Raw genomic sequence first — 9,570 nt, 5'->3', positions numbered from 1 at the left:
TACATGAAGAAACAAATCTTTCTCAAATGTCACCTCCCCAGGGAGGACTATCCTCATCCTCCTGTTCGAAATTTCTGGGCCTCTGCACTCTCCAACTCGCTAAGCCTGCTTTATTTCTGTAACACTCATTTTCTATCTGTGGCAAAGTGATTTATGTAGTTGTCCCAACTAATAGCCTCCCAGTACCTGCGTCTTTTGCTCTGTAACTTTGCAGTCCCCTACCACTGAATCTGGGCTCGGTCGTGTGACTTTGGTCGATGGGATGTTAATAACCATGGTGCAAGTGGAGACTTGACAAGCGTGTGTGCATGTCTGTGTTCCCTCTTGCAGGATTGGGCTGTTCACCTCTGTGTGTCTGCCCAGGCCTGAGAACACGCCCTGGCTAGCCTGCTGGAGGCAGGAGAGACACAGGGGCCAGAACAGCCTGGTTTGCTCCACCTGACCCCAGGTGACCAAGCCCTCAGCCGCAAGCCAGTCAGATACCTCCCAAACCTGTGAGCAAGCCCAGCAGAGACCAGAAAAACCACCCAGCCTAAGCAGCTGATTTGCAGAATTAGGAGCTAAATAATGGTTAGAGTTTTAAGCTGCTGAGATTTGGAGCGGTTTGTTACACAGCAAAAGCTCCCTGATACACTAGCATACCATCTAGTTTCCTCATTTTCTATGTGTATTCTCTCTCTCCCCCACATAGACTCAGTCCCACAAAGGTAGGGACTTTTATCTGTTTTGTTCAGAATTATGTCCTGTGTCTAGAACAGAGCCTGGCAGACAGTAGGTACTTGATAAATACTTGTTGAATGTTAAATGAATAACATATAAAGTAAGCTATGAAGTGCCACTTGAGTTGATGTTTAACAAATGGTGGCTATTATAAGGCCAAGCCCTGGTGGTTTAGTGGTTAAGACTCGGCGCTCTCATTGCCTTGGCCCAGGTTTGTTTCCTGGTCAGGGAACCACACCACCCATCTGCCGGTTGTCATACTGTGGTGGCTGCATGAAAACTATGCCACTGGTATTTCATACACCAGCAAGGTCACCCACAGTGGACAGCTTTCAGTGGAGCTTCCAGACCAAGACAGACTAGGAAGAAGGACCTGGCCACCCACTTCTGAAAAAATTGGCCATGAAAACCCTACGACTAGCAGTGGAGCGTTGTCGGATACAGTGCTGGAAGGTGAGAGGATGGCGCAAAAAGACTGGGCAGGGTTCTCCTTTGCTGTACACGGGGTCTCTGGGAGTCGGAATCGACTCAAGGGCACTAACAACAACAAACAAAAACCTATTAAAATGATTATGGTAAATATTTTCATGCCAGAGCCACTATTTTTTCTCAGGGTCTTCTGTTATTTTTCCCACTGACATTGTTCGGAAAGGAGAAAAAGACATGTGACCTCTTTGGGTGTGCGATGTGGGGTGAGGGCTGGCAATGCCAGACAACAAGTTTAATTCTTTTTCTTGTCAAGTTGACTTGGGACTGTGGGTCTTATGGAGACACGTCCTTAGGCTCTTCATATGTTAACTGTGTGTGCCCCCCTAGCAGCCTCTGGGGGTGCAGCTGGGCTGATGTTCATGTGTGTGGTGGCACACCAAAAAAAGTGTCCTGTTGCCAGGAGTCCAGAAAGTAGACTTAGAGCAGAGACAATTTTCTTTCAGAGCAGTCACCACATTGAAGTAATTAATTAGTTACTGGATGCTCTGTTTAATTTCTCTCTTCTCTACCAGGCTGTGGGCTCCATGAAGGAAGGGATCACTTCTACCTTATTCACTGTGATACCCTCGCCATCCACTACAGTGCAGGTGTCCAAATCTGCTTGCTGAGGGAACGAATCATGACTTAGTTCGTGTTAACAGTGTGAGCTTCTGGAACTGAAGGATACGTCTTTTCACAAATATGGTGTGAACGTGGCACTATGGGAGCACTTCACAAGCATGCAATCACTCTCATTTTGGGGCAGATAATAGCAAGTAAGTTTTATCGAGCCATTATTATGTGCCAGGCACAATTCTAAGCATGTAATTCGTGAATTCACTGTGGAGAGAGGTGCTTTAACAAGTCACATTTTGGAGATGAGGGATCAGAAACACAGTAAGCCTCTCCTGGAATACTGTGACATACCTTGGGCAAGTCACACTCTCTCTGAATTTCTGTCCCTAATTTGTAATTTTAGGGGAGCAGTTTGGAGCTAACTTTCCTCCTATGTGTTCTAAGGAGAACTATAAGTCTGAGATGCTCTAGGGGAAAAATAAAGACTTTTGTGCTGAGCACTCCTGTGTGCCATTCCACTTCCCTTTGCTCTATCTTATTTCAGCGTAGCTGTGTGGAAAGTTCCATGCGTGTTGCCAGGGTTCCATGTCAAGTGTTTCCCTCAATGTCCCCTTGCTTTGCAGCCTCAGGGCTTTCCCCAAAGCTGTGGAGGGCTGCTCTGCCAGCATGCAGTGCAACCTGGGAAGTGCAGGGCACCCAACCCCCTGGGGCAACCTTCAACCAATCAGGAATGAGCCTAGTAGCTTTGACCTCTGGTGGAACAATTTTGAGTCACATTTTATATGGTTCCTCAGAGGTTCTCCAGGAATATTGACTTCTGACTGGTCACATTTGTAATCAGCTCATTAATGCACTTTTCCTGCCTTTTGTTCTTTCTCTGCTTCATTCTCTCAGCTCCTTCATTTTTTTTTTTTTCTTTTGGAGGCAGATCAGCCCTGAGCTAACATCTGCTGCCAATCCTCCTCTTTTTGCTGAGGAAGACTGGCCCTTATCTAACATCACACCCATCTTCCTCTACTTTATATGTGGGACACCTGCCACAGCATAGCTTGACAAGCAATGTGTAGGTCCACACCTGGGATCCGAACCAGCGAACCCAGCAGCTGAAGCAGAACGTGTGAACCCAAGTCTTTGTCTTTGCTTTTGGGAGAATTCAAACTAAGACATATGGTCTATTAATTCAAGAAAATATTGCATGATACTGTCCTCTTTCAAACATTCAAAATGCACATTAACATACAGTCATGTGTCACATAACGATGTTTCAGTCAACAATGGACTGTATATATGATGGTGGTCCCGTCAGATTAGTACCATATAGCCTAGGTAGATATGCAGTAGGCTGTGCGTCTAGGTTTGTGTGAGTACACTCTATGATGTTTGCACAATGATGAAATTGCCTAACAATGCATTTCTCAGAACCTATCCCTATTGTTAAGTGACACATGACTGTATTCAAAGCTCTGGGAAGTCTTGCTGCAAAGTAACCCGTCCACCTCTCTTTAACTCAGGGTTTCCCAAACTTATTCACTCATAGAAATTTATACCCTTAAGATCTTTCAAGGTTTCCCAGGATAAGTGTTCCATGGAATATGCTTTGAGAAATGCTGCTCAATATAATCTCCAGGAGCCTCTTCCATACTGTATTCTTCAAGTTCGTGGGTGGATCCAGTGGCCTCAGCTGCCATTCCCTGGCAGGGAGCCAACAGCCAGATAGAACTCCCTGGATGGGAAATTTCTCTCAGTGCCAGGGAGCAGAACCTTCAGACAAGGGCTCTCCGGAAACTGTCTCTTCCCCTTTTTATTACAAATGGGATGGTGAGCCTGCTGGTGGGCCAGGAATGTTTGGCTCACTGGGCTGGGAATGCAGCTGTGGGCATCCTGAGAAAAAGCTTCACTTGCTGATGATGCAGGAGCCTGGATAAGATGAACAGGAAATGGATGCCAACCAGCCTGCCTCCCCACACGCTTCTGTTAACAGGCAGCCATGGGAGAATTTAATTGGCACAGGTCCAGAGGGGATAATTATTTCCTACGATGGTGCACAGAAGTGCACTCAGGAGACCCAGCGATGGCAGGATCAGGAGGATGTGCATGAAGGCCTGGAGCCTCGTGTTCGCAGCCTCCCAGCGGGGGCTGGCAGGTGGGAGTGAAGAAGGGTGACCAGCAGCTGGTCCATCTTCCTTCACTCCTCAAAATCTTGCATTTAAGTAACAGCATTTGGGTTCTTGGATTTTGGGGGTCAGGTTAGATGTATTTGAGAGAACTGCTTGAAAATTTTATCATCCTCTTGTTTAATAAAAATGAAACCCATGAAAATAATAACAAAAATGGTAATATCAATTTCTGAATTCTTTGTTGAAGGGTGTACACATGCAGGTTTTTATCAAATCCTCCATAATTAATGATTAGTCTACATCAGGCTTTCTCAGTCTCAGCGCTGTTGGTATTTTGGGCAGGATAATTAATCCTCTGCTCTGGGGGCTGCCCCGTGCACCACAGGAAGTTAGCAGCATCCCTGGCTTCTACTCGCTAGATGCCAGCAGCACCTTTCTACTCCCAAACTGTGACAACCAAAAATATTTCCAGACAGTGACAAATGTTCCTTGGGGGGAAAAATCAATCAGAGCTGGGAGCTACTGGTCTATGTGGAAGGAGCAGTAGAATATGATGGTTAAAGCACAGGTTTCTAGCCAGGCTGTCTGTGTCCAGATTCTAGTCCTATCTTTTATTAGCTTTGTGACTTTAGGCACATTATTTAATCTCTCTGTGCCTCAGTTTCGTCTTTGGTACAATAGGGATAATAATAGTACCTACCTGGGTTATTGTGAAGATTAAATAAATTCATACACGTACAGGAATAAATACTTATAGTGTTTAGTACAGTCTGACACATAGAAATCTCTCAATAAATGTAAACTCTTATTATCATAATCCTCATTATTTTGCTTTTTCCTACTGGATTGCACACTCTTTGAGTGCAGAGGCTAAGTCTTTTTATGTTTTAATTCCTGACGTCTAGCCCCGTGCACAATGAAGATTGAATTCAGGAAGAAAGAAGGGAAGGTAGGAAGGAAGGAGAGGAGGAGCTTGGCAACAGAACTTCCAGTGTGAAGCCTTGAGAGAGGAAGATCAAGAACCTTCCCCAGACAGCTGGCCTGTGCACCAGAGCCTGGGGCTGGAGCTCTCAGCGTTTCAGGCCAGACCCTCAGGGGCAAGAGGGGGCAGAGGGAAGATTCCACACAAAACATCAGGGGATGTGTAAAGGGATCTAAATGCAAAGCTTCAAAATGGGTAAATAGTTGCTTGGGGACATGCTTGAAAATTCCTGGTGCTGGAGGATGCAGGCGGGCTCTGTGATAAGTAGAAGTGATTGCCATAGTCTAGAAGAAGGAAGAAACAATGCAGGAATGGACGTTGTCTGCCTGTGCTTCAAGAAGGACTGAAGTATGGCTAACAGCATATTATTTATTCTTTCACTCAAAAACTCATGAGGATCATTCATGGACTTGAAGTAGAACTCCTTATACAGAGGGTTGGAACAACTCGGCAGAAGGGGACAAGGCTTCCACCGGCCACCAGAGCAGCATCTACCTCTGAGTGATAGGTCTAGGGAGGGCTCTGAAATGGCGCTGTCCAACTGAAACTTCTGCAGTGATGGAAATGTTCTGTATCTGCACTGTCCAATATGGTAGCCACTAGCCACATGTGGCTATTTAAATTTAAATCAAATATAATTTAAAATTAAGTTCTTCAGTCATCCTAGCCATCCCTCAAGAGTTCCAAGCTACACACTCGGACTCTCCAAGGACACAGTGAGAGACGGTGGGCTCACTGCTCTCAATGGAGAGGAGTGAAGCACAAATTGTTATGACTCCCCACCCATATACAGCTGCCAGCCACGCTAAACACTGTCCTGATCTGGACCACTCCACTTTCCTGGGCCATGAGGAACTGGTATGAGGGGAGAGAAAGAGACAGAGGCAACAGCAACAATGATGACAATGACTGTATTGCTATTACTGCTGCAATCATTAACAATATTTATGGAACACTCAGTATGTGCCAAGTACTTTCCCAAGCACTTCACGTGACCAATTGTCATTGGGAAGGTCTATTCACTATCCCTGCTTTATAGCTGCAGAAACTGAGATACTGAGACGTTACCCACAGTCAACCAACCAGTGCACTGTGGAGCTGGCTTGTTAAGTGGGGAGAAATGAACTCTTTGGAATTAGGCAAACTTCGTATAAGAATGACTCATTCTGTTTTGGGAAGGGATCTATAAGAAAGTGTTAATGTTGGCTACCTTTGCAAAGAAGGCCTGGGGTTGAGGATGAGGGTAGAGCAGATTTTTTCCTTTTTCTGTATTTATGTCATTCTGTATCAGATGAAAAAATTAATCAGTATGTGTATAACTTCCAGCTGAGAAAAAATATATCGGCAGGGCTTATCTTGTTGCTGGGGTTGTGGTCATTTCAATTTTTATTATTTTCCCTATTAAAAGAGTCAACTTATTTAGGATGGAGAGACGTCGCTTTGTGCGTGAGGGCCGCTGTGGGTAAGGCCCAGCGCTTCTGACAGCTTTGTGGGTTTGCATTTTCCTCTCTCTGAAGACGGGGCTCAGGGGGAACCCACAGCAGACAATCCCGTCTATGCCACAGCAGCTTCCTGGGCTGTTGACCTTGGAAGTAGGGTGACCAACTATCCTGGTTTGCACAAGGCTGAGGGGTTTCCTGGGACATGGGACTTTCAGTGCTAACTGGGAAAGTCCCCGGCAAACCAGGACGAGTTGATGACCCCACTTGGAAGTGGGAAAAAGATGAGCCTTTTTGGGGACTTCGACACACATAGGTCATGCAGGGAAAGGACAGCATCCCGGTAGGCCACTGTTCAGGTGGATGAGGGAATTGCTAAAACAAGGATATGACTTACTTCCCTGGCATTGCTTGTTTTATACTCAGAAATTCAAAGACAGGGCGTCCTGAGGAAACACTATTAATTCCAGGTGCAGCTACTATATGACTTCCACGGGCTCTCAGCACTTGCCTTTGTGGGCCCCTTCCTCTTAAAAAAAAATATTAAAAATGGTATTTAAGACTGCATTTGGAAAAAGATAAATATAATCCAGGCTGGATTTATGACCATACATCCATTATTACTACATTCCTTTTTCTACTGATTTTAAAAGAAATTAAAATTAAAACATTTTTATGAGCCCTTCTAAGTATTCTGGACCCTAGGCATCGTATCTCCTGTGCCCAACAGGCAAGTTTGCCCAGGTTCCAGGGCTTCAAAGAGAGAATGGGAAAAGAGGAAGGTTTGGAAGCATCTTGTCAGGGGTTCCTAACCTGGATGAGAAAACATGTGTGTTAATTTTCAACCACCTCTAACTAAAATCTAACATTTCCTTCCATTTTGACAGGCAACAAACCAAACCTGCATGGCAGTACCTGCTACTCTGCCACCAGCAAAATTGACAGGTATTTCCTGATCATATTACAGTTGTGGCGAGTATGTTGAAATAGCATTTTCCCTCATTACTTCTTCAAAATTATGGTGGTTATTAGAATGGCTGCTAGATCACGTTATTTAACGTTACTAAAGAAGCTCACATGTTATTATATCACAACTTTTAAATTTAAACACTTTGCATTAATATAATTTTTTCTTTTATAATCCAACATATTTTGTGTTATGCATTTCAAAACCTTATTCTGAGAAGGGGTCCCCAGGCTTCAGCAGATTGCCAAAAGATCCACGTCAAGGAAAAGCTGACGAGCCCTACCCTGTCCCACAGGTGTTCTGTAGCTCATGAATGTGGTCCTTTCCTTGGTTTCATCCCTCCAATGGGGAAAGTCTTACTCAGCTTTCCCCACCTGAAACTCTTACTCAGCTTTCCCTTTCCAGGACGGGGTTAAAGCCTGGCCGGTAGAAGATAAAGTCACACCCCAGGTGTGCAGCCTAATAAGGTGTTAATTGGGACCCAGCTGAGCTGAGAGAGGAAGCCCAGGCAGGTTGCATTGGGTGTTTTTTCTTGTGGTTTGGTTGTTGACAGAACAGCATCAATCCTCCTTCTGGATGGAAACAGGCTGGATGCCTCCCTTTGCAATGCTTCTTTTGCAGAAAACTCCACTGCTGTGGTCCTGGGGTAGACCTTGAGTTTTAGTTTAATATGTCTCATTTATTTGTTTTAAACCCTCGCTGAACACTTCCTGTGTCCCATGCAATTTGCTAAGTGTCTTACATGCATTACCTCATTCAGGCCTCACAACCACTCCATGGGGAAGGCACTCTTATTATTTCTATTTTTACATATGAGGCAATAGGGGGAGACTCAAAAGACCAAGTGACTTGCCTGAATCCACATAGGCAGCAAGTGCTGGGCTGGGATCTGAACTTGCTCTAACTCTTCCAAAAGCCTCTTGCCCTTGAACTTCTGGGTTACTTGTTTTTTTGTTTTTACTCAATAGAACTTTCTTAATTTTAAGGATGTGGCACCCCTAAGGCATGTTTGGCAATAGGCAGTGAGCACAGAAGCAGCTTGTCCAAGATAAGGCAGAATGTGATGGGTGGGCAAAATGGGTACAGGGGCCCATATATATGATGATGGATAAAGAGTAGACTATTGGTGATGAGTGTGATGCAGTTTACACAGAAACTGATACATAATAATGTATACCTGGAATTGCACAATATTATAAACAATTATGACCTCAATAAAATAATTGAAAAAAGACATAAGGTAGAACGTGACTACACAAACACAGTAGGGTCTTTCTTAGGATTCCACGCCCCTTGGAGTGGAGGACAACCTGAGTCACACCTAAACCTTACTGCTCTATGATAATCACAGAGGCTGATACTGGACAGGTGTTGTGTGTGTGTGTGTGTGTGTGTGTGTGTTGGTGGGGTGCTGGGGCTCAGAGAGAAAGCTATCCTCTTCGGTTGAGATAAAGGTCATGCAACTCCTACACACATCCTTGTATTTTTAATTAAAAAGTCAAGAGGAATCAAAAGGTACAAACTTCCAGTTATAAAATAAATAAGCCCTGGGGAAGTAATGTGCAGCATGGCAACTATAGTTATTAATACTGTACTACATATTTGAAAGTTGCTAAGAGAGCAGGTCTTAAAAGTTCTCATCACAAGAAAAAAATTCTGTAAGTATGTTTGGTCACAGATGTTAACTAGGTACAGATATTGCATCTTTATGCTGTACACCTGAAGCTAATGTAATGTTGTATGTCATTTAAACCTCAGTGAAGAAAAAGCAAAAGTCAAGGGGAGAAAGTCACCTTTCTGTTCTCTACAACTGTGTGGTCAAGTTCAAGTCTTCCACTGTTGGAACTTTGAGACAAGTGGCTGGCTTTTCTCTGGGACATTGTGGGTGGGGTGGGTTTGCCATCAGAGCTGCTCTGTCCCATGTCTGGGGCCTGCTTTTCTCTGTTCTATCTTCAATCACCCAGAAAGGTCAATGTTAAGATGCGATGACTCCACAAGGCACCCACCCTTTGTCACCATCTGTTTATATCCCAAAGAAAGATTTGACCTTGCAAAACACTGAAATTTAGAGTCAGTGGAGCAAGGAACAATCCATTCCTTGTTTTAAATCAAGTTGTCATAATCCAAAGGCAAGCTCTGACTTTAATAACAAACACCCAATGTTATGACATTTTACCTTTTCTAACTATTTATGTAGGCACAAATATTGTGTTTAAATTTTAAACTATACAGTTAACATAAAACAGTCCACTCACTTAAATATAGTAAAAATAAAGCTGGTTATTCCAATTTTGTTTCCCT

General features: G+C 44.1%; 1 long non-coding RNA gene across 1 annotated transcript; it reads left to right on the top strand.

The window, feature by feature from the left end:
* Positions 1-922: 922 nt before the first annotated feature.
* Positions 923-8,683, top strand: LOC123279589 (uncharacterized). Its single transcript, XR_006517743.2, has 3 exons — positions 923-1,173; positions 1,722-1,964; positions 4,787-8,683. It is a non-coding gene; the product is annotated as an uncharacterized lncRNA (long non-coding RNA).
* The last annotated feature ends 887 nt before the right edge of the window (positions 8,684-9,570 follow it).

Source organism: Equus asinus, chromosome 21 (assembly GCF_041296235.1).
Source record: "Equus asinus isolate D_3611 breed Donkey chromosome 21, EquAss-T2T_v2, whole genome shotgun sequence".
Lineage (NCBI taxonomy): Eukaryota > Metazoa > Chordata > Mammalia > Perissodactyla > Equidae > Equus > Equus asinus.
This window is presented reverse-complemented; position numbering and strand designations above follow the sequence as displayed.